General features: G+C 42.1%; 1 long non-coding RNA gene across 7 annotated transcripts in view; it reads left to right on the forward strand.

The window, feature by feature from the left end:
- LOC126934232 (uncharacterized) overlaps window positions 1–27,055 on the forward strand; it is a 95,132-nt gene extending 68,077 nt beyond the window's left edge. For 3 of the 7 annotated variants that reach the window (XR_007718892.1, XR_007718886.1, XR_007718888.1), the window contains 3 exons: window positions 23,700–23,788; window positions 26,517–26,622; window positions 26,873–27,055. This is a non-coding gene — a long non-coding RNA (uncharacterized LOC126934232). Of the gene's footprint in view, window positions 1–22,430; window positions 22,533–23,699; window positions 23,912–26,516; window positions 26,623–26,872 lie in introns of all 7 variants that reach the window. The other 4 variants (XR_007718891.1, XR_007718887.1, XR_007718890.1 and 1 more) reach the window with 4 other exon arrangements.
- Window positions 27,056–27,322: the final 267 nt, after the last annotated feature.

The following is a 27,322-nucleotide window of genomic DNA, read 5'->3' on the forward strand; positions in this document are numbered from 1 at the left end:
CAAAATAACTTGGTCTCACCTCTTTTTTTTATCTATTTATTTTTTATTTTTATTTTATTTATTTAGTTAGTTAGTTTTTTTTGTTTGTTGGTTGTTTTTTTTTTTTTTTTTTGAGACGGAGTCTCGCTATGTCGCCCAGGGTGGAGTGCAGTGGCCGGATCTCAGCTCACTGCAAGCTCCGCCTCCCGGGTTTTTACGCCATTCTCCTGCCTCAGCCTCCCGAGTAGCTGGGACTACAGGCGCCCACCACCTCGCCCGGCTAGTTTTTTGTATTTTTTAGTAGAGACGGGGTTTCACCGTGTTAGCCAGGATGGTCTCGAACTCCTGACCTCGTGATCCGCCCGTCTTGGCCTCCCAAAGTGCTGGGATTACAGGCTTGAGCCACCGCGCCCGGCCAGTTTGTTTTTTTTTTTTTTTTTTGAGATGGAGTCTCGCTCTGTCACCCAGGCTGGAGTACAGTGGCGCGATCTCGGCTTACTGCAAGCTCCACTTCCCGGGTTCATGCCATTCTCCTGCCTCAGCCTCCCGAGTAACTGAGACTGCAAGCACCCACCACCATGCCCAGCTAATTTTTTGTATTTTTAGTAGAGACAGGGTTTCACCATGTTAGCCAGGATGGTCTCGATCTCCTGACCTCGTGATCCACCTACCCTGGCCTCCCAAAGTGCTGGGATTGCAAGCATGAGCCACCACCCCCAGCCCTCACCTCTTTTTTTAACAGCAACAAAAACAAATCTGGATCATTAAAAACAGATTATTTATTTATTTGTTTGTTTGTTTATTTATTTATTTATTATACTTTAAGTTCTAGGGTTCATGTGCACAGCGTGCAGGTTTGTTACATACATATACATGTGCCATGTTGGTGTGCTGCACCCGTTAAGTCATTACTTACATTAGGTATATCATCTATTTAATTAAAGACAGGCGATCATCTAGATCATTAAAGACAGATCACTTATTTCATTCAAAATTCTCAAATTACACATAACTCCAAAAATCATATCTTCCCTTTGAATACAGTCATCTGGCACTCCTGCAGATATAGTATTTTTATGTATGAATAGTCAGGGAAGGCAAAAAAAAATTATTTGTTAAACAAATCAAGTCCTAAAGTGTTTCAAGGAACACATTTTTGCTTTGTAAAAACTAATACATTATCCTAGTTTTCACAGTTGCTTTATTGTTTTTTCCTAGTTTCTTGAATATCTAACTTATTTATTTTGATTTTTCCAAGCATTTGATACTATGAATTTTCTCCTGTGTGCAGCTTTAGACATACTCCCTAACATTATTTTTTTATAGAGATAGGGTCTCACTGTATTGCAGGCTAGTGTCAAACTCCTGGGCTCAAGTGATCATCCCACCTCAGCCTCCCAAAGTGCTGGGATAATAGGAGAGAAACACCACACCCAGCCAATTCCCTAACTTCTGATGTTAGTTTTCTCATAGTTTAAATATGTAGGTTATAATAGAAGTTTGAATATTTCTTTGACCCAAGCTCAAAAACTTACTTTATGACATAAAATAGTCTTATTTAACACTTCCTTTGAATTAATTATAATATTAGATTTATACTTGTAATGCAGGTCTGAAGAACAAGGGATGTATGTATGGATCATCAAATCTTACCTTATTGAAAAAGTTTCTGATCACTGCTGATTCGTCATCATCTTCATCTATCTAATAAAGTCAGTTTGGGCTGGGTGTGGTGGCTCACACCTGTAATCCCAAAATTTTGGGAGGCTGAGGCAGGAAGTCACTTGAGTTCAGGAGTTCACAATCAGCCAGGACAACATGGAGAGCCCTCATCTCTACAAAATTAAAAAGGTAAAAAAATTAGCCAGGCATGATGATGTTCACCTGTGGTCCCAGATACTCTGGAGGCTGAGGTGAGAGGATCATTTGAACCTAGGAGATTGAGGCTGCAGTGAGCCATGTTCACACCACTGCACTCCAGCCTAAGAAACAGAGACAGACCATGTCTCAAAAAAAAGTCAGTTTTGACATATAGGGGGCTGAATCTCTAGGGTGGCGTAACATGGCTGATTTCTGCGAAATGAATTACTAAATAAAAGAACAAAACAATTATATCCTGAGTAACGATCCTACCCCTCAGGCAATCTTCTTTACTGCTCTGGTTTTCACAGTTTTTGACCTGACAGAATCATTATAAACATCTATTATTTATAAATCATTCACACAATGGACCACAGAGGATTCTTTGTCACAGCCTCTCACTTTTTATCTTCACTGCATCTAGCTTATTGATGGAGTGCAAAGAAGAAGTAGCCCTAACCATTCCAGGAATCTATGCAGTGGTGTTCTGCATGAATACTTACTCCAAAAGCTTTTTATTCTTTTATCAACAGAGGATGACTTTTCACAGAGATGACACTTAAACAAAATAGCCTCCAGATTTCACTTAATAAATGAACTTTAACATAACTCCATAGGCAAGAAAATAATTTAGATTTTATTTCTAATATTACATTGCCATGCTGGGCTGCATTTCTGAATTAACTTCTTTTTAAATAGCATATCAGAGTCCAAATAATACTGATGCAGAATTTTTCTCGGCCCTTTTGCCAGGCTTGCAGCAGGGGGCACCCTGTCTACTCGGCCCACTGGGCCACCTTTGGCTTGTACTATGGCCCATGGCTCCCATGGCTGCTGTGACTGCACAGTCAGTCCCTGCATTCAGTGGTCTCCAATTCTTGTCCAACATCCAAGAAGAATGAGGTCACACTGACAATTGAAGGGTGATGAGGGGAGAGAATTTTATTGAGTGATGAAACAGCTCTCAGTGGAGAGGAGAGGGGAAGTTTGGGTTGTCTCTGTCTCCTGCCTGAAGGTAGGCAGTCCCCACTCCTGCCCAAAGGTGGACAGTTTCAAAGTGTGGCTGAGTTCAGGGTTTTCACAGGCACAGAATGGGGAGGGCATACTGATTGTTTTGTGAGTAAGTAAAAAATGTTAAAACAAAGGCACCACTCAAAGGTGGTCGCAATAGTGTAAAAAAATTATGGAAGGTTAGGTATATGTAAAATAGATGAAAGCAGGGATCAATAAGAGGAAAGTGCACCAAATAGGAAGATAGGTTCTCAATCCAATCTGTGGATTTAACTTGTAGCATGACTTTCAGGCTTTAAACTGTCTTTGACTTGGAGATGGGGTTTCACTGGGGACTCACTCCTCTCTGCCTAAGCATTTTTCTTCTTTCTACCTCTATCATTCCCCACTCTGAAGAAGTACATTTAACTTCCATTAGGATAAGAACGATGACCAATTTTAACTACTTCATGCAGACAGGGCCTGTTATTTTGGGAAAACAGCAGTCAGATCTCCCTCAGAGGCCTATCTAAGGGTCCCTGGTAAAAAGAAGTCATCATCCAAGGCTCTGGTTGCATGAACATTGGAGTTCGATGGCCTGAAGCGAGAAGAGAAAAAGACGGTTATTAGAAGACATGGATTAAAATGGAACAAGGGGATAAGGACAGCTCAAAAATCCCCAGGCTGCTGACATGCCCAAAAACTGGTGGCTGTATTAATAGTTATGCCTGCCAAGATTTGGGTGCATAGGGCTTGGTTTTGTTTAGTTAGCTCCTTTGGTCTTATTTTCCCAAAAAACAAACCTCCTGTTATGGGCACCCTATTTACTCCTATCACCTGGCAAGATTTGCAAGATAATTGCCCAGAACTAGAATATTTGATCCAGATTTTTACATTACCTATTCCTTTTGTTCCTTCTGAGCTGCAGCTGGAGATCACTGGTTGGTTCACAGGAATAAGCAGGGTTAGTCTAACACATACATGAAAACTTAAAAAGCAACTGACGTGACTAGAATTTAATGACAAAAGTTTAAGTTTTGAAACATAATTTTCTCTCTCTAGTCCTCATTTTTGTTAAAAAAAAAATCATGATAGGACTGATTTTTTTGCAAAATAAACTTTAGTCTTATACTTGGCCTGAGTATTTGCATAAAGTGCAGCAAAAATAATTATTTTCATATACTCTTTTTAAGTGGGCTCTGATGGAACTCTGTTCCATAAGGAATCTCAGACAAGACTTTTTAAAGCCAAGCCCAGACATGGGTTTGTATCCTCAAATACTTTTGAGTTTCCAAATTCCTCTCTTGTTGGGGTCCCAAGATAACTTGGGGCTCCTGAGCCTGTTAGAAAATGACATTCTTTACTCAACACAGGTTAGCAACCCTGTACAGGAACTTTGTAGAGGAGATATGAGGCCAGTTTTCCCAAGGGGGTTTTATTGGCTCTGCAAGTAAAGCTTGGTTCCTTAAAGGGAAGCACATCCTTCCAGTGGAAGCCTTGGTAAAGCAACCAGTCTCTCCAATTGCATCCTGTTGCAAGAGAAAATGGATTCTTATTGCACTTATGCAAACATATTGCCATAAGTTAAGAATACTCACAAATAGCTTCCAAATTCTAGAGAAACCAGGCAGAGAGAAACAAATATGCTCCAAATTTTGTTCACAGGAGTAGACGTTACTCAATTGTCAAATACTGTAGCTAGCTCAAAAGAAAAGTTTCCTTGACTCTCAAAAACAAAACAAGGATCAGCAATGTTTTAAGCAAAAAGTTAAAAAAAGATTACTTCAGTTCTCTGTCGGTTTAGTTCATTCAATTAACTCTTTTCTGCTTGATACTCATGAACATTTCATCTCTTCATGAGTCTTGAATATTTTTCCTTTATTCCAATGTCACAATCTCCAAAGACATCAGGAACCATCTTTTGAAAAGGAACAAAACAAGACAAAAAAAAAAAAAAAACATGATTGACAAATTTGGTTATTTCTATAGTTTACAATAACTTAACATAGTAACCTTAATTATAATTGACACATATACTTAGACATTAGAATTTTAGAAATCCATACAATTTTGGAACACATATTATTATTCACTAAAATATAACCTGAACAAGATTAAACATTATTTTTATTCTGACAATCCCATGTAACTAAATATGTCAGATAATCCTGTTTACCTCTCTTTTGGATGCTTCAGGAGCCCTCTGTAGCATTCAAAATTCAGGAGTCAGAAAAGACTATTCCAAAGCTGAAATTTGATTTTGGGAAGCCTATGAAATATGTTGAAGGTATAAAACACTTGATATTATGAAATAGAATTCCAGGTTACTGTAAGTCATTTATTTAGCCAAAATGACGACTCAAAAAAAAATTTTTTGCAGTTGCAAGATTTAATAGAGTGAAAACAGAGCTCCCATAAAATGGGAGGGGACCCAAGGGGGGTTGCTGTTGCCAGCTCGAATGCCTGGGTTTATATCCCAATCATTGTCCCTCCCCCTGTGCTCTCAGGTGATAGATGATTGGCTATTTCTTTACCTCCTGTTTTAGCCTAATTGGCATTTTAGTGAGCTCTGTTTACTACCTGACTGGTCAGGTGTGAGCTAACTAGCAAGCCCTGTGTTTAAAGGTGGATGTGCTCACCTTCCCAGCTAGGCTTAGGGATTCTTAGTCGGCCTAGGAAATCCAGCTAATCCTGTCTCTCAGGCCCCCTCTCAACAGGAAAACCCAAGTGCTGTTGGGGAGGTTGGCCGACAGCTGTTCTAACTGCTTCTTGCTGAATTGGGGCGTAGGAGGGGTCGTGCAGTTGAGATTTCCTCAGAAGGGGTGCCTTCGATGTCATCAACATCAGAGCATGGGCTAGCAGGCTGGTCCAGGGGTCTGTGGTAGATCTTAGTCATGGACTGCATCTGGGGCTCCATTTGAAAAACCATTTGTAGTTTTATAGCTTCAATTCTGGAAGAGACAAACTTAACAAAGAAGTTAAAGATACAGGGATTGAAATGCAGTGCAGGAGATTATTTCTTTGGCACACTTCACAGGCCCTGACTATCTGCTTGATAGTTTTGAAAAGGCCTGGTCCCAGGCCGGGCGCCGTGGCTCAAGCCTATAATCCCAGCACTTTGGGAGGCCGAGACAGGCGGATCACGAGGTCAGGAGATCAAGACCATCCTGGCTAACATGGTGAAACCCTGTCTCTACTAAAAAATACAAAAAAAAAAAAAAAACTAACTGGGCGAGGTGGCAGGCGCCTGTAGTCCCAGCTACTCAGGAGGCTGAGGCAGGAGAATGGCGTAATCCTGGGAGGCAGAGCTTGCAGTGAGCTGAGATCCAGCCACTGCACTCCAGCCCGGGCGAGAGAGCAAGACTCCATCTCAAAAAAAAAGAAAAAAAAGAAAAAAAAAAGAAAAGGCCTGGTCCCAAAAATAATGATTTGGCCATCTGATGGGTGCTATCAATGCCTATGTGAAAGGTTTGGTGAAGGGTTTTAAGTAATTTCCATTGGTTATCTGCAGGCAAAAGTATTTTCCCTTCTTTGGTGGCTAGCCATCCTGGGGGGGAGGAAACTATGTCCTCGTGAGGTTCTCCATTGTCTTTCTTCAGCTGAGTACTGGGGCTTGGTTTCCCATGGGGGATTACCCCATACTAGGGGTCCTTCTATAAGCATTTCTAATGGAGGGTCCCACCTTGCGGCTCTTTTGGCTTCAATATCCGCTTGGCAGTTCTCTTCTATTTCCCTTTCCTTTCCTTTCTGATGACCCCGGCAGTGTAAGACTGACACCTCTTTAGATTTCTGTATAGCCGATAATAATCTCCTAATGGCTTCCTGATGTTTGATAGGTGTTCTCTCAGAAGTTAGGAATTCCCTTTCTCTCCATATTGCTGCGTGGGCATGGAGGACTAGGTAAGCATACTTAGAGTCTCTCTATATGTTTACCCTTTTTCCTTCTCCTAATTCTAGTGCCTGAGTGAGGGATATTAGTTCTTCCAGCTAAGAACTAGTTCCTCGAGTGAGGGGATTAGTTTAAAGTATTCCATTATCACTGACCACTGCATACCCCGCTTTTTGAAGTCCATTTTCTACAAAGGAACTTCCATCAGTATACAAGTTGAGGTTGGGATCAGTCAAGAGAACCTCTAGAATGTCCCCTCGAGCAGTGCAGGTTTGAGCAATTACTTGTTGACAGTTATGTTCTACTTTTTCTTCATTGTCTGGAAGAGATGTGGCTGGATTAAGAGTTGCAGAAGTGTGCAGTTGCAGCACTGGTCCTTCAAGTAATAGTGCCTGATATTTAAGCAAACGGTTGTCTGACAGCCACAAGTCTCCTTTAGCAGTGAGTATGCCGTTCACATCATGAGATGTCCACACAGTAAGATCTCTTCCTTGTATCATTTTAACTGCTTCAGATACTAAGACTGCTACTGCCACCACTACCCGTAAACAATGAGGCCAACTCTGTCACTACATCAGTTTCCTTACTCAGGTATGCCACAGGTTGCAAGCTGGTCCCTCGGACCTGTGTAAGGACTCATAGAGCTATTCCTATTTTTTCTGTGACATATAAAGAAAAGTCTTGCCCTGTTGGCAAGCTTAACACTGGGGCTTGGGTTAGGGCCTTCTTCAGGACCTGGAAAGCCACTTCTGCTTCAGGTGTCCATCTTACTAAATAGGTATTGGCTTTCTGAGTTTTCTTAATTAGTGTATATAATGGGCTGGCTATTTCGCCGTACCTGGGAATCCATATTTGGCAGAAGCCTTTTATGCCAAGGAATCCTCTTAGTTGCTTTAGTGTTTTGGGATGAGGATAAGTCAGTATAGGCTGGATACCTTTCTCACTGAGGGCCCTGGTGCCTTTGGATAATTTTAGCCCTAAGTATTTAGCCTGCTGTGAGCAGAGCTGAGCCTTTGGTTTGGAGACCTTGTAGCCACAGGTGCGAGGAAATTTAAGAGTGCTTGGGTGGGGCTGGGCGCGGTGGCTCACGCCTATAATCCCAGCACTTTGGGAGGCCGATACAGGCAGATCACAAGGTCAGGAGATGGAGACCATCCTGGCTAACGTGGTGAAACCCCGTCTCTACTAAAAATACAAAAAATTAGCTGGACGTGGTGGCAGGTGCCTGTAGTCCCAGCTACTTGGGAGGCTGAGGCAGGAGAATGGCGTGAACCCAGGAGGCAGAACTTGCAGTGAGCTGAGATTGTGCCACTGCACTCCAGCCTGGATGACAGAGTGAGACTCTGTCCCCCACCAAAAAAAAAAAAAAAAAGAGCACTTGGGTGGCTTGATGGCACAAGGTTTCTGAACAACGGGTGGCTAAAAGTATATCCTCCACTTACTGAAGGACAAGAGTGTCCAGGTATGAGAACTGGCTCAAGCCTTGGGCTAATGCGTGGTCAAATAGATGGGGGCTACCTGTGAACCCTTGGGGTAAAACAGTCCAGGTGAGTTGAGACATTGGGTTTGAAGGATCTTCAAAGGCAAACAAGAATTGAGAGTCAGAATGTACAGGGATGCAGAAAAAGGCATCCTTAAGGTCCAGGACTGTAAACCACTCTGCTTCCTCTGGTATTTGGGAAAGCAGAGTGTAAGGGTTAGGTACCGCTGGGTATAGAGGGAAAACAGCCTCATTGATAATCCTGAGATTTTGCACTAACCTCCACTGTCCACTGGGTTTCTGTACTCCTAAAACTGGAGTATTGCAGGGGCTATTCCATGGTTTACTAGGCCTTGGGCTTTTAGGTCCTTAACAATCGGAGGGGACTCGGGTCTAAGGGGGTACTGCCTTTGGTAGGGAAAGGAGGCGGAATCCTTTAGTTTAACTTGAACAGGACGAGCATTCTTTGCTCATCCATAGTGTCCTTCTGTTGCCCAGACTTCAGGATTAATTCCTTCCTCAAGCAGGGGACAACAAATGGGTGTTCCTTCTCCTATGTTCAGGTGTATAATGGCCCCTGCTTTTGCTAGAATGTCTCTCCCTCACAAGAGTGGGGCTTTCAGGCATAATTAGAAAATCATGTGATAAGAGTAAAGTTCCCCAGTCACAACTTAGTGGCTGAGGATCTAGTGACTGGCTGTCCTAGGACCCCTCGTATATTGACAGATCAGGAGGACAGTTGTCCGGGACAGGAGAGTAAGAATGAGAAGGCCGCGCCAGTGTCCAGGAGACAGTTAACATCCTGGCTGTCAATGCTCAAGCATACCTGGAGCTCTGTGAGGTGATGGCATGGGCTGGTGCTTGCCCCAGGCACCCTCAGTCCTGCTGCTGGATCATCTGGTTAGTGGCTTCTGACTCATAGGACCTTCATCCCCTGGGGCAGCGGGTCTTCCAGTGATTCCCTTGACATAGGGGGCAAGGACGAGGGGGCGGCTTATTTCTATTCGGACAATCTTTTTTAAAGTGTCCTTGTAGAACGCACTGGAAGCAAGCCCTGTTAGACATTTGATTTGCTCAGTCTTTCCGTGTTCCAGAGCCTCCCAAGTCTGCTTGCCTGAGGGTCATGACTAAAGCAATGGCCTTTTTATCTGTTTGTCCTGTTCTGCCTGCTACTCCTTATCTCTATTACAAAAAACTGAGGTTGCCAAGTTCAATAGGATTTCTAAGTTTTGCTCCGGGCCTAAGGCGGACTTTTGAAGTTTTTTTCTAATGTCTGCAGCTGACTGAGTGATAAACTTATCCTTTAAGATTAGTTGGCCTTCAACAGAGTCAGGTGACAAGGAGGTATGCTTCCTCAATGCCTCCCTTAGTCTCTCCAGAAAGGCAGTAGGATTTTCTTCCTTTCCCTGTGTTATAGTGGACATCATTGAATAATTCATAGGCTTCTTCCTAGTGTTCCTTAGTTCTTCTAGCACGCAAGTTAGCAAATGTCTGCAGCACCAAGCTCCATGTTCTGATTCTGTGTCCCAGTGAGGGTCTACACTGGGAACTGCCTGCTGGCCTGTGGGGAATTGTTCTCTTTCCTCTGTTGCCATCCTATCATTGACCTGACTGAGATAGCAGAGATCACCAAACTCTCGGGCTGCAGTTATGGCAGCACTTCTCTCATTTGGAGTTACTGTCTGATTTAGAAGTAACATTATGTGTCTCCATGTCAGATCAAAGGATCGTCCTAACCCTTGTGAAACACCAATATAGCCATCAGGGTTATCTGAGAATTCACCTAGGTCTATTTTAATTTGCTTCAAGTCTGAGAGGGAAAAAGGTACATACACTCTGGGCCGAATTCTCCAGAATACATCTTAGGGGCGTTTTTGCCTTGGGGGGGGAACATTTCCCATCTGAAAAAAGAACATAGGGATGCCAGTACCCCTAGTCATTTTCTGATGAGCATTAGTCTTAGAGCATCCTCTATGGTCCTAATGCTTATTCCTTTCCAGGGTTCGTAACCACCCATGGACCTCTGCTTATCAGATTAGTTATGGTCACCGATGTAGCAGTCCTGCACCTGTATTCCCACCTTTCTTGACCACAAAGAAAGGGGTCCTGGCTGCTGGATTCTAGTGGTCCTTTACCAGCATGCCCGACATTGCCTTTGCACTCAGGGGTGAGTTCCAGGGCTGGGCGGGGTTCCTAAGTATTTCATAATAACCCAGTTGCCCCATCAAGATGCATTCCTACAAACAACAGTTCTTATGCAAATTCATTTCAGAGAGGGTGTGGGTAACCTTTTGAGTCAGGATTGAGATAGAGGTTTTGATTCTGTAAGTACTCTAAGCTTGGCTGAGTGCAAACAGCTTGCACATTTGAGCAGATTGATTATTGGGCAATTTTCTTAACTCTGCTTCTACAGGAGTTTCCCTCAATTATTGAATACCCATTGTGTTTTTTTCTCTATCACCTGGGAGGAACTATCTATTGTCCTGTCCTGAAGGGAGTTCCTCCAAGGTCTGGTCGGACCTTTGTATGGTAATTAAGATTTAAATCCCCTCTTAGGAAATCTGCTGGGTTAAGGGAATTTTCAGTGGTTAATGTTAAATTATCTTTCTCTAACAGAATAGCCCCATACTTTAAGATTTTTGAGTTAGTAAGCTACCTTTTCGCTTTTTTGACTTTGGATAGTTCTGAACTGGTGAGTTGTGCTCACAGTAAGGTTTCCTCTAAAGGCTAATTTTCTACTTTCTTCTGTTAGCAAAGCAGTTGCCACTACAGATTGAATGCATTTGGGCCACCCACCAGTTCCTGGGTTAAGGATTTTTGATAGGAAGTCTACTGGTTGTCAATGACTTCAGTGCTTTCGGGCTACGCCCTTATTTACACTGACAACAAAGTGGTATTGTGGAGTGTTACAGGGTCATGGAGAAAACCTTCAGTTATCAATTATAGGTTTTAAATTTGCCCTGGCTTTTACAGAAATAGGGTAAACTGTTTTTTCTTTACTACTTCTATCTTTCTCTTTCTCTCTTACCTTCTCCTTTCTGTCTTTGTAGATGGATTTTTGGAAACACAGTGGAAGAACGTTCGCTTGTTGCCCCCATTTGCCACTATAGGAATATGCACTTCCCTTTTATTTACTCAATTTGCTTTCATCCTGATGTATTATGTTGTTGTAGACCCAGTTCCAGTTGTTAAAGTGCTAGTACTGGGTTATCAGTTCTAAGGCCCTGGCAAGGGTGGTGGGGAATGGATCCCACATAACTGCCCGCGTTGAGAGCTGTATGCCTAAATTGGGAGGGACACCAGGGATAAGGCTCCCTGGGTTCTTGGCCTAGGCACCTAAGGATGCAGCATAGAACTTCCTTAGATCCCTTTGGAGATACAACCTGCTCTAAAACTTGGAAGAGGAAGTGAAAGTCTGAAGTATTAGTATCTAGGAGGCAGGGATCCGAGGAAGTAGATTTAGAGGTAAGGAGAATTTGGGGGCTACACCTTCAAGAAATTCATGGTCAGGACCCAGAAGGTATGGGTCAGAAGGAAAGGCAGGGGCGCACACAGGGGCAACTGTTGAGTAGGGACTGGCTGCCCCATAATCTCAACCGGCTAATGCCAGGAGTTCAGGATGACAGGTTTCTGCCTCTAGCCCTCAGGTTCCCCAGGAAAATTGAAAGCAGAAACTGGTTCCAGGCAGACCACGCTCCCAACCCAAAAGGGTTGGGGTTGTTAGAAAGCCCTTTCCCAGACAGCCTCACACCTGAGTCTGAAGTCCAGCGGCCACGCTAATTGTTTTTAACCGGCCAACAGGTGCCCGGTATTTTCCTCCAATTCTAAGGAAGGATAGGACAGGATAGCAAGGGAAAGTGGTCCAATATTACTCACTGCTTTGGAGGGCCCTTTGTGGTCGCCAAAATGTCACCAGGGGTGTCCTTGTTCTTAGAGCTCCCAAGATGGTGGCGGCTGCTCTCAAGATGGCAGCAAGCCTCTTATTCTTTGACCTGGGGTTCTTGGCCTCATGGATTCCAAGGAATGGAATCTGGGCCATGTGGTGAGTGTTATAGCTCTCTTAGAAGCCGTGGGTCATGGAAGAGAACCGTGGAACCCAGCGACTAGTGTTCAGCTCGATTAGGATGAACCCAGGCACTTAGCCATGCAGAAACAATGGTGAACCTTTAGTCCGATCAGGGCAGCAATGGGTGCCTCGCTGGATCAGGAGCACAGCGGACACCGTGCGGGATCCATAGAGGTGAAAGTCAATGGCGGATCTGCAACAGCAGCGTTCAGCAGTGGTGGAGGGCGAGCAAAAGCTCAGCTCGAGCCCTAACAAACATGGACCAGTAGAGTGTGCAGTTGCAAGACTTAATAGAGTGAAAACAGAGCTCCCATAAAATGGGAGGGGACCCAAAGGGGGTTGCCCTAATTAAGCTGACTTTTAACCATAACACTCTCTCAAAAAAAAATCCTTTTAAATCCCTTATTACCCAACTTCAGCCACACCAAGTGGCCAATATTTCTAGCTTTTAAACTTTACCAAAAGTAAATAGGTGAAACCAACAAGCCTCAACTAAGGTTATGACTTAACCGTGAGTGTACAAGATATTTTCAAACAGGTGGTAAGCAGCTTTTACAAAATCTAGAATCTTTAAAGGTAACTCACAGAAAGGAAGATTTAAGAAAGGAAGCTATTATGGAAGTTGTTCATGGAGGGGAAGAGAATCAGCAAATGGTAAAAGTCACACAGATATTAACCAGAAAGTACTCATTCCCTAAGCCAGGATTGAACCTGGGTCACCATTGTAAAATGGCGGAGACCAAAAAAGTACTGCCACGTGGTTACAAGGTCAAGCTCCCAAGTACCTAAAACAAAACGGAGACCTCATCCCATTTTTTTTCTTCAGAGACCTATAGCAAAGTTAGTTACTGACCAGTTTGCCAGGCTGGCTTGAACAATGGGCTTATGGGGTCCTAGACCCACATTTTGTCGTAAGGTACCCCTGTTTCTGATAGAAAGATACAGAAAGACAAATTCTTAGCACAAAGTACAACAGATTCTCTACAGCTTAAGACTCATCTCACAAATCCTTTTTCCATTAATCAAAACATTTCAGAGGATATAAACAGTGATTTTTATCATTCATTCAAACAGTTTGCACAGAGAGAGAGAAAAACCAGAAGTCTGACTGGTAAATAACTTTTACTCTTTTGCCAGCATATCAGGCTTCTGGGTTCCCTTCCCCCAAGCTATGAAGCCCTTTGACCCTGGAGTTCTGCAAAGGGGGAGCAGACAAATAGGTTATTTGCGTACTGTAAACGTTGTCCTTCCTCAAGAGATTGCTCAGAGTTTTCCAAGTTCATTTTTTAAGTCAAGTGGTTTAAGGTTTGTGGAAATTAAACTTTTCACAGAGGGGAATGTCCTGTGGTATGGAGATACGATTATTCATCCATGAAGAGAAGACAGAGGAGGAAACAGGAAAAAGAAGGTTGATTTTCTCTTTTCAAAGGAATCCCAGTGATTCAGGATTAATTCAGGAGACATACAGACTGAAGATGGTTGGTTACCCATCTGGAAAGAGGGGAAAAAGGGATCCCTTAGTTGCTTTCTCTTCCTAGCAGATACCCGGGGTATGTAAGGGAGAGAAAAAAAGGTATCCCTTTTTTCTTCTGTCCTTATATCCCCAAGTCCCAGCAACCTTGGCAGGTGTTTCCCATTGAGTACCAATGTGGCTTTCATCCATGTAACAGGGAGGTCTAGAGGGTAGGAATTATCTGCACCCACCTACGTGCTAGCCTATCCTCCCTGCTGTCAGTAACTTCATCTATGCCATGGATACAGGCATGACCTCCATCCATGAAATGAGGGGTGCCTAATTGGCAGTAATTAGTCATGCTCACCTATGCTGTGCCCCTTAACGTCCATTGTTGCCTGCCTCTGTATCCCTCAGATCCAAATTTTCCTTTCTAAGGCTTCAACCTGAAGCTTGGAATTGAGTTTGAGACAAAAAGATGCCTCAGGAGGATGCATGGACTCATAAAATTAAGTCCCAGGTGGCCCTCTCCAAACTTGCAGCCAGCAGCCAGTGGGAGCACTCCTCTGTTGCTTCCTTATTATAAGTAGAGTGGTAAGGTGAAGCTGTGGAACCAGGTTCTCCTCAAACAAGAGAGAGAAAAGGGACCTGGCCTAATAAGATGGCTTCTAAAAGGAAAAAAAAAATCCCTTGCATAGAAAAACTCCCTGTATCCACAGGTCTATGTTAACTCCTGACATGGTGGAGAAAAGAAACAAAACAGCTTAGGCGCAAGGAGGGGAAGGTGCCTGGGGGAATAAGCCTCTTACTCTTATGCAAATGGACTCCTTCAACAGGGAAAAAGCTCTTAATTGCTGCCTCCTCCCTGTTTCTAAGAATGAACAGAAACTCTGTTGTTCTGAATTACATTTTTGACGACTGGGCTAAGTGCCCAGTCTACCCAGTAATATTTCTGTAGTTTGCAACAACACACTTAACATTATAAAAGAGAGGTAGGGGCCATTATGACCATGAAAGGAAGAAGGAATATATCATAGAAAAGACTAGAGGTCTTGGCTAACAACCTGTTAGGTGGTCGGAGACTGGAGTGAATCCAGGGACCTTTGGATAACATTGAGGTGTAACCTCAACCAGATGCCCTCAGTTTTCCCAGGACTTCCTTCCATTCATGTGCAATGGTTAGACCTCCGTGAAAGGAAACAAAGCCACCATTCCCAACACCTGGGAGTGACAGGTTGGTATCCTTCCAACAAATCCCAGACAAGCCCCCAGATACAATGCAGGACTTTTCTCTGCCTTTTTGCCAAGCTGACAGCAGGGGGTGCCCCATCTATTCAGCCTTCTGGGTCGCGTCTGGCTTGCACTCCAGCCCACAGCTCCTGTGGCCATCACAACTAAGCACTCAGCACCCATGTTTAGTGGATCTCAAATTTTTGTCCCGCATCCAAGAATGAGGTCACACTGACAACTGAAGGGTGATGAGAGTGGCGAATTTTATTGAGGAATGAAACAGCTCTCAGCGGAGACGGGATGGGAAGGTCAGGCCATCTCTCTTGCCCGCCTGAAGGTGGGCAGTTCCCGCACCACCCAGAGGTGGGCAGTTTCACAGTGTGACTGAGTTTGGGGTTTTTATAGGCACAGAATGGGGAGTGTGTGCTGATTGGTTTGTGAGTATGGAGAAACGGTTAAAACAAAGGCATCACTCAAAGATGGGCACAACAGTGTAAAAAAACAATTAGGGAAGGGTAGGAATATGTAAAATAAGTGAAGGATGGAGATCAATCTGAAGAAAGTGCACCAAACAGGAAAACAGGTTCTCAATCCAGTTCGTGGATTTAACTTGTAGCTTGGCTTTCAGGCTCTAAACTGTATTTGACTTGAAGGTGGGGTTTCACTGGGGACCCGCCCCTATCTGCCTAGGCATTTGTCTGCCTCCTGTGTCTATCAATACCTCGACTTATGGGTTAAGTTGATGAGGTAACACTGACGGGCAAAACAGTGACAGATAAATAAGGATTGGGCCAGGCATGATAGTTCACACCCGTAAGCCCAGCACTTTGGGATGCCAAGGCTAGAGGATCACTTGAGCCTAGGAGTTCAAGACAAGCCTGAGCAACATAGCAAGATCCCCATTTCTAAAAAATAAAAAATAAAAAAATGAGCCTGTCATGGTAACATGCACCTGTAGTCCCAGCTACTAGGGAAGCTGGGGCAAGAGGTGTTTCACGCATCCGTATGAAGAGATCACCAAACAGGCTTTATGTGAGTAACATGGCTGTTTATTTCACCTGGCGCAGGCGGGCTGAGTCCAAAAAAGGAATCAGCAAAGGGTGGTAGGATTATCATTAGTTCTTACAGGTTTTGGAATAGGCGGTGGATCTCACAAAGTACATTCTCAAGGGTGGGGAGAATTACAAAGAAACTTCTTAAGGGTGCGGGAGATTATAAAGAACATTGATCAGTTAGGATGGGGCAGAAACAAATCACAATGGTGGAATGTCAGTTAAGCTATTTTCACTTCTGTGGACCTTCAGTTGCTTCAGGCCATCTGGATGTATACATGCAAGTCACTGGGGATATGATGACTTAGCTTGGGCTCAGAGGCCTGACAAGAGGATCGCTTGAGCCCAGAGGTTCAAAGTTGCAGTGAGCTATGATCACAACACTGCACTCCAGCCTGGGAAATAGAGTGAGACACTGTCTCAAAAATGAATAAATAAATATTGATTGAATGGGGAGACAGAAAGAGAGAGAAATTAGATCAGATAGATAGATAGATAGATAGATAGATAGATAGATAGATAGATAGACAGACAGACAGACAGACAGACAGACAAGTTATTACCGGATCCCAGCAGGGTATCTTCTCACTGCGCTCTGAAACTGTTTAGCATGGAACAGCTTTGAAATCCTCAGATCAGCCTGTGGCTCTCAATTCTCATCAGAGTTCCAAAAATACTTCTTCCTCTATTAAAGTATTAGCTTACTCTAAGTAGTAGCTACACATATGGTTATAATTTCCAACTACTAAAATTTGCATTTGTAAAAGGGCATTCTTGGCACCCTGAGCACCTCCTTTGCCTCACTTCTGTGCCAGCGCTGTTGCTGGGCTACAAAGGGATTAGGTGAAGATCAGAACTGTAATAACACGGACATTAACAAATTTCCCACCTGGTATTCACAGTCCAGTGAAGTCTGCTCATGTCAGTTACATTTTATAGAAATATATAAAATTAATGCATGTAAAAGTAGTCAAATCCTTTCAAAGCCCTTTAATTATCTGCAAGTCTCACCAACTAGGCCCCGGATTGCCAGCCACTGTTCAGCATTAAAAATGATGTGTAAGAAAAAACTCAAAAGAATATTATCTGCAGCTCTGTGTTTTGCTGAAAACTTCTTGGTAGCTGCATCTAGTATTCAAATTTAGGTTTTGCTTCAAAATAGTAAAGTCTCACAAGAATATAAACAAAATAAACTAAGTAGCTCAGAAGATAATATTTCCTCACAAAGTAGCTCAAAAATAGTCATTTTCTATGGAATTACTTTTCCCCTAGGACTGTGAGTATGCTCTGATATTATCAGAAGGAGTTTCAACTTAGCTGAATAGGGGATGATACTATTAATAAGGATAACAGCATCGGCCGGGCGCGGTGGCTCAAGCCTGTAATCCCATCACTTTGGGAGGCTGAGGCGGGTGGATCACGAGGTCAGGAGATCGAGACTATCCTGGCTAACATGGTGAAACCCCGTCTCTACTAAAAATATAAAAAACTAGCCGGGCGTGGTGGCGGGCGCCTGTAGTCCCAGCTACTTGGGAGGCTGAGGCAGGAGAATGGCGTGAACCCGGGAGGCGGAGCTTGCAGTGAGCCGAGATCATGCCACTGCACTCCAGCCTGGGAGACACAGTGAGACTCCATCTCAAAAAAAAAAAAAAAAGATAACAGCATCATATTCAGTATCTACATTTTTTTAAACAAATGCACTTAACAATGTATGTTTATTGTCTCTTACCCTCCTGATAACCTTGTAAGGAAGTTAATATTCCCTTTTCACAGCTGAGGAAGCTGATGCCTAGGAAGGTTAAGTGACCTGCCAAAGGAGACAGAATTAGAAAATGGCAGCACTATCATCACATTGAGTTGTGTCCAGTACCAAAGCTCTGTCAATTTTGTTACACCTTCCAGTCTGGTAAAGGCAGGGACCCTACAGTTCTTGTCCAAGGTGTCTCCTATGACAGATGGACACATCCCCATGGGGCTTTTAAGAATTTGAAGAAACACCAAAATATTTGCAGGAAAGTGAAACAAATAGTGCCAGAGGCAACACACATACAAGTGATCATGTTTCTTGCCACACTTCTCCATGATAGATCATCATCAGTCAAATTATTCCAGGCCATAACTGAAATTTGATATGACATAGATTATAATTAACTTGAAACGCCTTACCTAATAACCTGCACCTTTCTCGCACTCAAATATGCATCACAGAATACAGAAGAATGAAAGTGACTGTGGTACAGGTACAACATTGAATGCATTCTAAATTATCATTAATGTTAAAACAAATCATTTGTAAGCTTTAATAGTTTATTTCTAGAAATCAATTTCTTGTGACATACTTCGCAGCTAGTTGTGATAGATCTCTCTGTCAACACCGCAGTTAGGAACCACTCATGTGGCATATAGTAGGCACTCAAATTTTAATTTTTTTGGATGAAAGCTATAATTTTCCTTAAATTAATGTAAGTATTGAGATCAAGCATGTGAGTAGCAAAGATTGCCTCCTTGACCAAACCATAGTCAAGCTCCTCTGAGCAATCTTTTTTACTAGGTGCAATTTTGGGTTCTTTTGAACTTCTTTGTGGAGTCCAGTTCTAGTAAAAATCCTGTGAAGTCTATCCAGAATCCTCCATTCATGATATCTGATGATCCTCAATATCTATCAAGTTTCTCACCCTCTATCAATCACCATGTGATGTCTGATCATCCTGGCCTGTCTTCAGCAAGAATCCTGTTAGGTTGATTTAGCCATAAACCTTCTTCCCCTTGGTGTTTCCTCTTAGTAATTTTCCATCCAATGGACTCCACCCTGCTCCTTCACTCCAAATTCTCACTTTTCCTTTCTATATTCAAAGGTGAGCCCAGTCTCTCTACCATACTGCGAAACCTGATTGAAATGGTCCCTGTACCTATCTTGATGGTCTTGTATAAAGTCTACTTCACCATGTTTTAACAAGTGTCATGAATAATTTTTTAAACTTTTAAGTAATGGGGTACATGTACAGGATGCACAGGTTTGTTACATAGGTAAACGCGTGTCATAGGGGTTTGTTATACAGATTATTTCATCACCCAGGTATTAATCCTAGTATCTGTCAGTTATGTATTTTTCTTCTTTAACATGAGAAAGGGAGAAATCAAAAAAGGGAGTAAATAAGTGACTCTGTCATCTGGTCAATGACTCAACAGCTCCCAGGACAGGGAATTTACTACGTCTTTAGGTGGCTCATTATAATATTAGAAACTTACTTAGATTTTGAGCCGAAAGCTTTTTCCCTAAAACTGCCACCCACTCATTGGTGCATGTTCTATTTCCTGCAACCGCACAGAACTACTTCACTCCAACTTACATGTGACAGTCCTAAAAATATTTGAAGAAAGTTATCACATTCCTTCTCTCTAGGCTAAACATTGTCATTTCTTTCAACCATATCTCCCACAGTGTAATTTCTAAAATCTCATTATCCTGGTTACTCTCTATTTGTCTTGCTCTTGTTTCCTTTCCTTCCATGCTTCCTCCACATTTCTTCGAATTCTTCCTGCGAGTGTTGATTCTGTATCCTTGACTACTCAATAAGAGTGTCTTTTTCATTCTATGGAGCAAAACAACTCATAAGTCTGTTCTAGTGTTATCGTTCGCCTGTTGGCTTTTGATATTGCTGCTGTCACCCTAAAGTGGTGATTTTCAATCTGTGTTCCTGGAAACCGGAGAGCTCAGCAGAAGCACCTCCAGGTAGTTGAGGAGGAGCTAAGAGCTGGGAGTGGAAACCTCCCACATCTCTGCTTCAGCTAGAGCAACTATACTTTTATCCATCTCTATATCCAGCTTCTGCATGGAATTGCATTTGAAAAGATTGTTCTGAAAAAAAAAATTAAAGTTTTCACAGCATCACCTCACAATAGAGGTTGGAATAGTACAGGAATGTGCAGAAGACAGCGGGAATCCTTGGAGCCAAAGAGGTTACCATAGATTTATTTGGGCAGGAATACTTTGTCCTAGGAACTCAGCTTCTTCTAAACAGTCTACCAACTTGAGATCAAAGTATCAATTGCATTCAGAGGGGGTTGCTTCTGTTCTTAATAGCACAGACACTTTCATCTTCCCCACTAAAATGAGCTCCTGCCTGGCATGACTGTGTGTAGCCAGCTCAATCCACTTAATTGTCACTGGGGACACAAAATGGGGCAATTCCATGGTATATGGGAATGGAATATCCTCAAATTCAGAATATGTGATGCTGTATTTCCATTCCCAAAGGATGGGATGAAGGTCAATGGCCAGTTTCTCCTAGGTAAGGATAGGGTCATTATTTGGAGGCATAATTAAGAACCATTTCCATGCAAGGGTTTAGGAAATTGGTCCTCAATTTTAACCACACATTAGAGTCTCCAAGGGAATTTAGATAATACCAGTGCCTAGGCATTATGCTGAGAGGCTCTAATTTAATTAGTTTTGGGTAGGACTCTGGCATCAGTATTTTTTAATCTCCCCAGGTGATTTTGACACATAGGCAGAGCTGAGAACCTCTCATTTAAGATAAAACTAATTGAACATGATTTAAACAAGAAACCATTTGTTCAGGTATGGAAAGGCAGTAGAACTAATGGTTGAAGTGACTGAGGGATTTAATGAGACTAAAGAGATTATTCTGTGGTGAGCAGGAAGGGAAGAAGGTACCAGGAAGTAATTGTTTCATTTAGCATTTCTCTTGGGCTTCAGAATGATACATTTGCATATTGGAAGGGTACATTTATGGTACTCTCAATATGCACCTCAGAAAGATTTTTAAACCATCTCTTACAGGCATAGACAAAAGGCTAGCCACAACCAGAAAGCTTGCTAGCCAATTGTTGTCTTAAGTATAGTAGAATCAGGGAAGGATTTGAGTCCAGGGAACTGAGACAAGGGAAAGCAGAATAAACTACATCAAACTTCTCTCTCTCTCTCTTTTTTTTTTTTTTTAATAGAGACAAGATCTCACTCTGCTACCCAGCTGGAGTGCAGTGGTGCAATCATAGTTCACTACAGCCTTGAACTTCTGGGCTCAAGCAATCCTACCACCTCAGCCTCCCAAATAGCTAGGACTTCAGGCACGGAGTGCTGCACTCAGCTAATTTTTTTATTTTTGTGGAGACAGGGTCTCCCTATGTTGCTCAGGCTGATCTTAAGCTCCTGGGCTCAAGCAATCTTCCCACCTCAGCTTCCCAAGATGCTGGGATTACAACTGTGTGTCACCACACAGAGCCCAAACTTCTCTCTTGTTTGCACTCTCAACTCCCTGGTCCCTTATCTTTCCTTTTTTTTAACTGTATTTGTTGAGTTCCTCTGTATCAGGCCAGATGTATTGAGTACAGAAAATAAAAAAGTGAAGACATTAACTTAGGGCTTGATTGCCAGTATGAGAGCTTATGGTCTAGCTTTTCCTTCCTTCTCATTCAAGTTTTTTAAGCAGCATGGTACATTCCATCTGTCAGCTTTCCCACCTCCAATTCAGATCAATCTTCCTTCCTTTCCATTGCCCTATAACTTGCAAAGCTATAATCACCCAATGGGTTTTCCTGCCCACTGCACAGAAAAAATCAACTCACTGAGACCAAGGCATTGCAGTAAAGAGTTTAATTAATTCAAGTGCACCCATGTGGCAGATGGAGTTATTACTCAAACTAGTCTCCCCAAAGGCTTGGAGGTTAGGATTTTTATGGCAATTTTGTGAACAGAGGGCTAGGGAATGGATACTTCTGATTGGTTGGGGATGAAATAATAAGGGTGTGGAAAATGGTCCTAATGCACTGGGTCCACCTCTGGGTGGGGACACAGTACAGTTGAGTCCGGGTGGAGTCAGTCTGAAAAACGTCTTTAAAAAAACCAATCAGGCCTGGCGCAGTAGCTCATACTTGTAATTCCAGCACTTTGGGAGGCCGAGGCAGGTGGATCACCTGAGGTCGGGAGCCTAACCAACATGGAGAAACCAGCTTAACCAACATGGAGAAACCCCGTCTCTACTAAAAATACAAAATTAGCCAGATGTGGTGGCACATGCCTGTATTCCCAGCTACTTGGGAGGCTGAGGCAGGAGAATCGCTTGAACCCAGGAGGTGGAGGTTGTAGTGAGCCGAGATCGTGCCATTGCACTCCAGCCCGGGCAACAAGAGCAAAACTCCATCTCAGAAAAAAGAAAAAAAAAAAAAAAAAAAAAAAGGGAAAAAACGATCTTAGGTTCTACAATAGTGATATTATCTATAAGAACAATTGGGGAAGTCACAAATCTTGTGACCTCCTGCCACAACTCCTGAGCATTTAGGGATTATAGAAACTACACCTACATTGAATGTGTCAATCAAATTCAAATTAAAATACATGTAATTGTTGAAGAAATGGTTTTCCAGAAAAAAAAATGTAAAATATTTTATATCTTTTTTTTTTGAGACAGGGTCTCACTCTGTTACCCAGGCTGGAGTGCAGTGGTGTGATCGTAGCTTATTGCAGCCTTGAACTCCTGGACTCAAGCAATCCTCCTACCTCAGCCTCCCAAGTAATTGGAACTACAAGCATGCACCACCATATCCAGCTAATTTGTGTTATTTTTTGTAGAGATGGGATCTCACTATGTTGCCCAGGCTAGTCTCAAACTCCCAGGCTCAAGCAATCCTCCCACTTTGGCCTCCCAAAGTGCTGAGATTACAGGCATGAGCCACTGTGCCTGGCCTTGTTTTATATCTTTTTAATGAGAAAAAGAATTACAGGTCAATGAGATGCTTAAGACAGAGTTTGAATCTCTTCCATTTTTCCTGAGTCTGATATAACAATTAACATCCTTTATAGTCAGTACTCCTGGGAGAAACCTAAAAAAGAAGCAGGAAGAGAGGATATTTAGAATTTATTTTTTTAAGATATAATAAGAACAAGAGCTATACATAGAGCAGTCTCTATGTGTATTTGCATAGAGATGTATGGCTCATCAGCTGAAAGAAACTCAGACAGTGTAACAAACTTTCCTTGCATTTCTCAAGGTACATGATAGAAAATCCAGTCATAACTCAAAACAAAATTTCTTAAATCCTTTTTCTCTTTTTATTCTTCCCAATTTTTTCACGCCTCCCCACCAAGAAAACTGTCTGTCTCCAGCAGCTAGCTAGGTACATCCCCCTACACATCTTCATCGCTTCCTACCACTCATCTCTTAGTTTCCCAACTTAAGTATTTTCCCTTTCCTCTAACCTTTCTTGTCTTATACCTATCCACTGGTTTTTCAGATTCCAGAGGCCTTTTTTTTTTAGACACAGGGTCCCCCTATGTTGCTCAGGCTGCTCTCAAACTCCTGGGCTCAAGCGATCCTCCCACCTTGGCTTCCCAAAGTGCTGGGATTACAGGTGTGTGCCATCACACCCAGCCCCAGATTATTTTAAGATCCTGGAATCACGCTGGTAGAGACAGAACTCTCCTTAGACGCTAAAAAGAGGAGAGAATCTGTGTAAATGAATACAAAATTACCTTTAGTTAGTAAAAGGGTAGGAGAACTCTCTTTATGAATAAATCTTGTTTCCACCACATTCATCTATATAGTATGTAGCTGAATGGGAACTCATCCACACCATCTGCCCACTGACTTCTAAGTCTGGAGGGAGGCAAAGCAACTCAGATTCAGAGTTCTCTGTTTCCTCCATAAAAGTAAACTGCCTCTAACGTGTCTCTTCCACAGCACATATAGCACCAAGAACACTCTAAGAAGTCCGTTCAACGTTTCCATCAGAAGTCAAAACAGAGGATGACTTACGGAATGCCAGTGGGGTGAGGATTTTTTCAGGACTACTCCCCCCAAAAACCAAACATTATAAGCATGCAACAATTTAATGTCTCTTCAAATTCCCTAAGGAAGAGCATACAGCAAATGAAGAAATATACTAAATATTGGTAAGAACAGCAAGAATCTGTGGGATTTAACCCATGACCCAGTCCCTCCCTCACCCCCTGAGCTCAACATAAGGAAAGTTTCGATCTGGGTAGGTGAGGCTAAGAACACAGGGCTCCCTGTCTCTCCAGTTCCCAGTCAGAAGCTATGAAATCTCACCAGGAGAGGCGTGTTGCTAGCATTGCTCACCCCCCAACTCTGAGCTTCCTGTGGCAGAGACTAAATTCTAGGTGAATATAGCCAAGACGGTGAGGGCTCCCTGCCTCCACCCAGCTTCCACACATAGGGTGGAGGCTCTACCCGAGTCTGGTATAGCAGGCCAAAAATCCTGGAGGCCTCATAACCTTCACTGATATGGTTTGGCTGTATCCCCACCCAAATTTCACCTTGAATTGTAATAATACCCAAGTGTCAAGAGGAGGGCCACGTGAGATAATTGAATCATGGCAGCAGTTTCCCCCATGCTGTTCTCATGGTATTGAATAAGTCTCAGAAGATCTGACGGTTTTATAAATGGAAGTTCCCCCTGCATAAAGGTGGCACCAGTCTGGGGTTGGATAGGTAGTTGCTGGGTAGGTATACTTGCAGAATTATTATTTTGTGTTTAAGATTATCATGACCTTTGTACAAGGTTATGGTTTTTGCAGGGTCTTTTGTAATAGTTTTTATCAAGCATTTATGCATGAGAACCATCCCTTCATGGCATTCCTCAGCTCTATTTGTCAGATTGTTTGTTTCATTTTGTTTTTAACACAAGGAATTCATTCCATTTTTATTCTAATAACCTTCACATGTAACTCACACACAGGGAAAAAAAAGGCAGGCAGCAAAAAAAATGCCTGTGAAAGAGTTCAGATATAGTAGATAAGGACTTCATATGAGCCATTATAAATATGTTCAAAGAACTGAAGAAAACTATGCTTCAGCCAGTGATGGAAGGTATGATGGCATTGTCTCATGAAATAAAAAATATCAATAAAGAGATAGAAATTATTTTCAAAGGACCAAATGGAACATCTGGAGTTGAAGAATGCAATAACTGATATAAAAAATTCACCAATGAAGCTCCACAATAGATCCAAACTAGCAGAAGAAACAGTGAATGTGTAGATAGATCAATAGAGATGTTGCAGATCAATAGAGATGTTGCAGTCAAAAAAAAGAGAGATTATAAATGGTGAAAAATGAACAGAGCCTCAGAGAAATATAGGACATTATTAAGAGCAACAAATACACATAATGAGAGAGACAGAGGAGAAGAGCAAGAAAAAGGAGCAGAAAAAATATGTGAAGAAATAATGGCTGAAATCTTCTCAAAATTGATTAAAAAACAGAAATCTGCATATCCAAAAAGTTCAAAACCTCCAACAATAAATGCAAAGAATAAATGCAAAGAGATATACTTCATAGTAAAATGTTGACAGCCAGAGATAAAGGGTACATCTTGAAAGCAGAAAGAAAAAACTACTTATAAAGCAGTGCTCTCCAACCTTTTCAGCACCAGAGACCAGTTTCATGGAAGACAATTTTTCCACAGACTGGGAGTGGGGGTTGTGGGTGGGAGCGGCAGGGGTGGTTTTGGGATGAAACTGTTCCACCTGTGATCATCAGGTATTAGATTCTCATAAAGAGTGCACAACCTAGATCCCGCACATGCATGGTTCACAATAGGGTTCGTGCTCCAATGAGAATCTAATGCCACCACTGATCTGACGAGAGGTGGAGCTCAGGCGGTCATGCTTACTCACCTGCCACTCACTTCCTGCTGTACAGGCTGATTCTTAACGGGCCATGGACGGATCCCTGTTTTAAGTACAAGGGAACCCTAATAAGATTAACAGCTGACTCCTCATCAGGAAAAATGGAGGCCAGAAACAATCACTTGATACATTTAAATTGCTAAAAGAATAAAACTTTTAATAAGGATCGTATATCCCACAAAACTGTCTTTTAAAAATAAAGGCAAAAGAGGCCAGGTGCAGTGGCTCACACCTGTAATCCCAGCACTTTGGGAGGCTGAGGTGGGCAGATTACCTGAGGTCAGGAGTTCGAGACCAGCCTGACCAACATGGAGAAACTCCATCTCTACTAAAAATACAAAGAATTAGCTGGGGGTGGTGGCACATGCCTGTATTCCCAGCTACTTGCGAGGCTGAGGAAGGAGAATCGCTTGAACCCGGGAGGCGGAGCTTGCGGTGAGCCGAGATTGAGTGCCATTGCACTCCAGCCTGGGTAACAGGAGCAAAACTCCCTCTCAATAAATAAATAAATAAATAAAATAAAAAATAAACAAATAAAGGCAAAATAAAGACATTCTGAAGAAAACAAAACTGAAATAACTTGTTGCTAGTAGACTCACTTTACAAGAAATACTAAAGGAAGCTCTTCAGGCTGAAAGCAAGTGATCTCAGACAATAATTAGAATACACAGAAATAAACAAAGAGCACCAGTAAAGGTAATTATGTAATTATAGAAGATAGCAAAATGCATTTTTTTCTCCTTTCATCTCTTAACTTATTGGAAAAACAAATGTACAAAACAGTATGTATCTTTTTGCATAATCAGGCCTGCAACACATACCAATGTAAACTATCTTAAAATTACAGAACAAAGGAAGGAATGGAAGAGAAGCTGTATTGGAAAAAGGAAATAATACCAGATGGTAACTTGAATCAACAGGAACAAAGAAAGAGACCAGAAATGGTAAGAAAGGTAATATAGCACCATTTATAAATATATTATTGCTCTCCTTTACTCTAGCAGCTTCTTTAAAATACATAAAATTATACAAAGTAATAATTATAACAATGTATTCTTGGTCTTGTAACATATAACTAAAATATGTATAACAATAATACCGCAAACAAGAGAAGTAGGACTAGAAATATATAGGAGCAATGTTTCAATATCTCACTGGACTTTAGTATAAATCTAAAGTACAATTGACCCTTGAACAACACAGGTTTGAACTACACAGGTCAACTTATATGTGGATTTTCCTACACCTCTGCTTCCTCCACTTTCAACCTGAAGACAACAAGAATGAAGACCTTTATGATGAGCCACTCAATGAATAGCAAATATATTTTCTCTTCCTTATGATTTTCTTAATAACATTTTCTTTCACCTAGCTTACTTTATTATAAGAATACAGTATATAATAAAAGTAACATACAAAATATATGTTAATTGACTGTTTATGTTATCCATGAAGCTTCAGTTCAACAGTAAGCTCTTAGTTGAATCTGGGGGGAGTCAAAAGTTATACACAGATTTTCAACTGCATTGTGGGGGTGGTTCCCCAAACCCCACATCATTCAAGGTCAACTGTAGATACCATTAAGTTATGAGGTGTATGGTAAGCCCTAGAGCAACCACTGAGAAAATAAATGTAGTGAAAACAAATCATTAA

The sequence above is a fragment of the Macaca thibetana genome, chromosome 13 (assembly GCF_024542745.1).
Source record: "Macaca thibetana thibetana isolate TM-01 chromosome 13, ASM2454274v1, whole genome shotgun sequence".
In the NCBI taxonomy this organism is placed as follows: Eukaryota; Metazoa; Chordata; class Mammalia; order Primates; family Cercopithecidae; genus Macaca; species Macaca thibetana.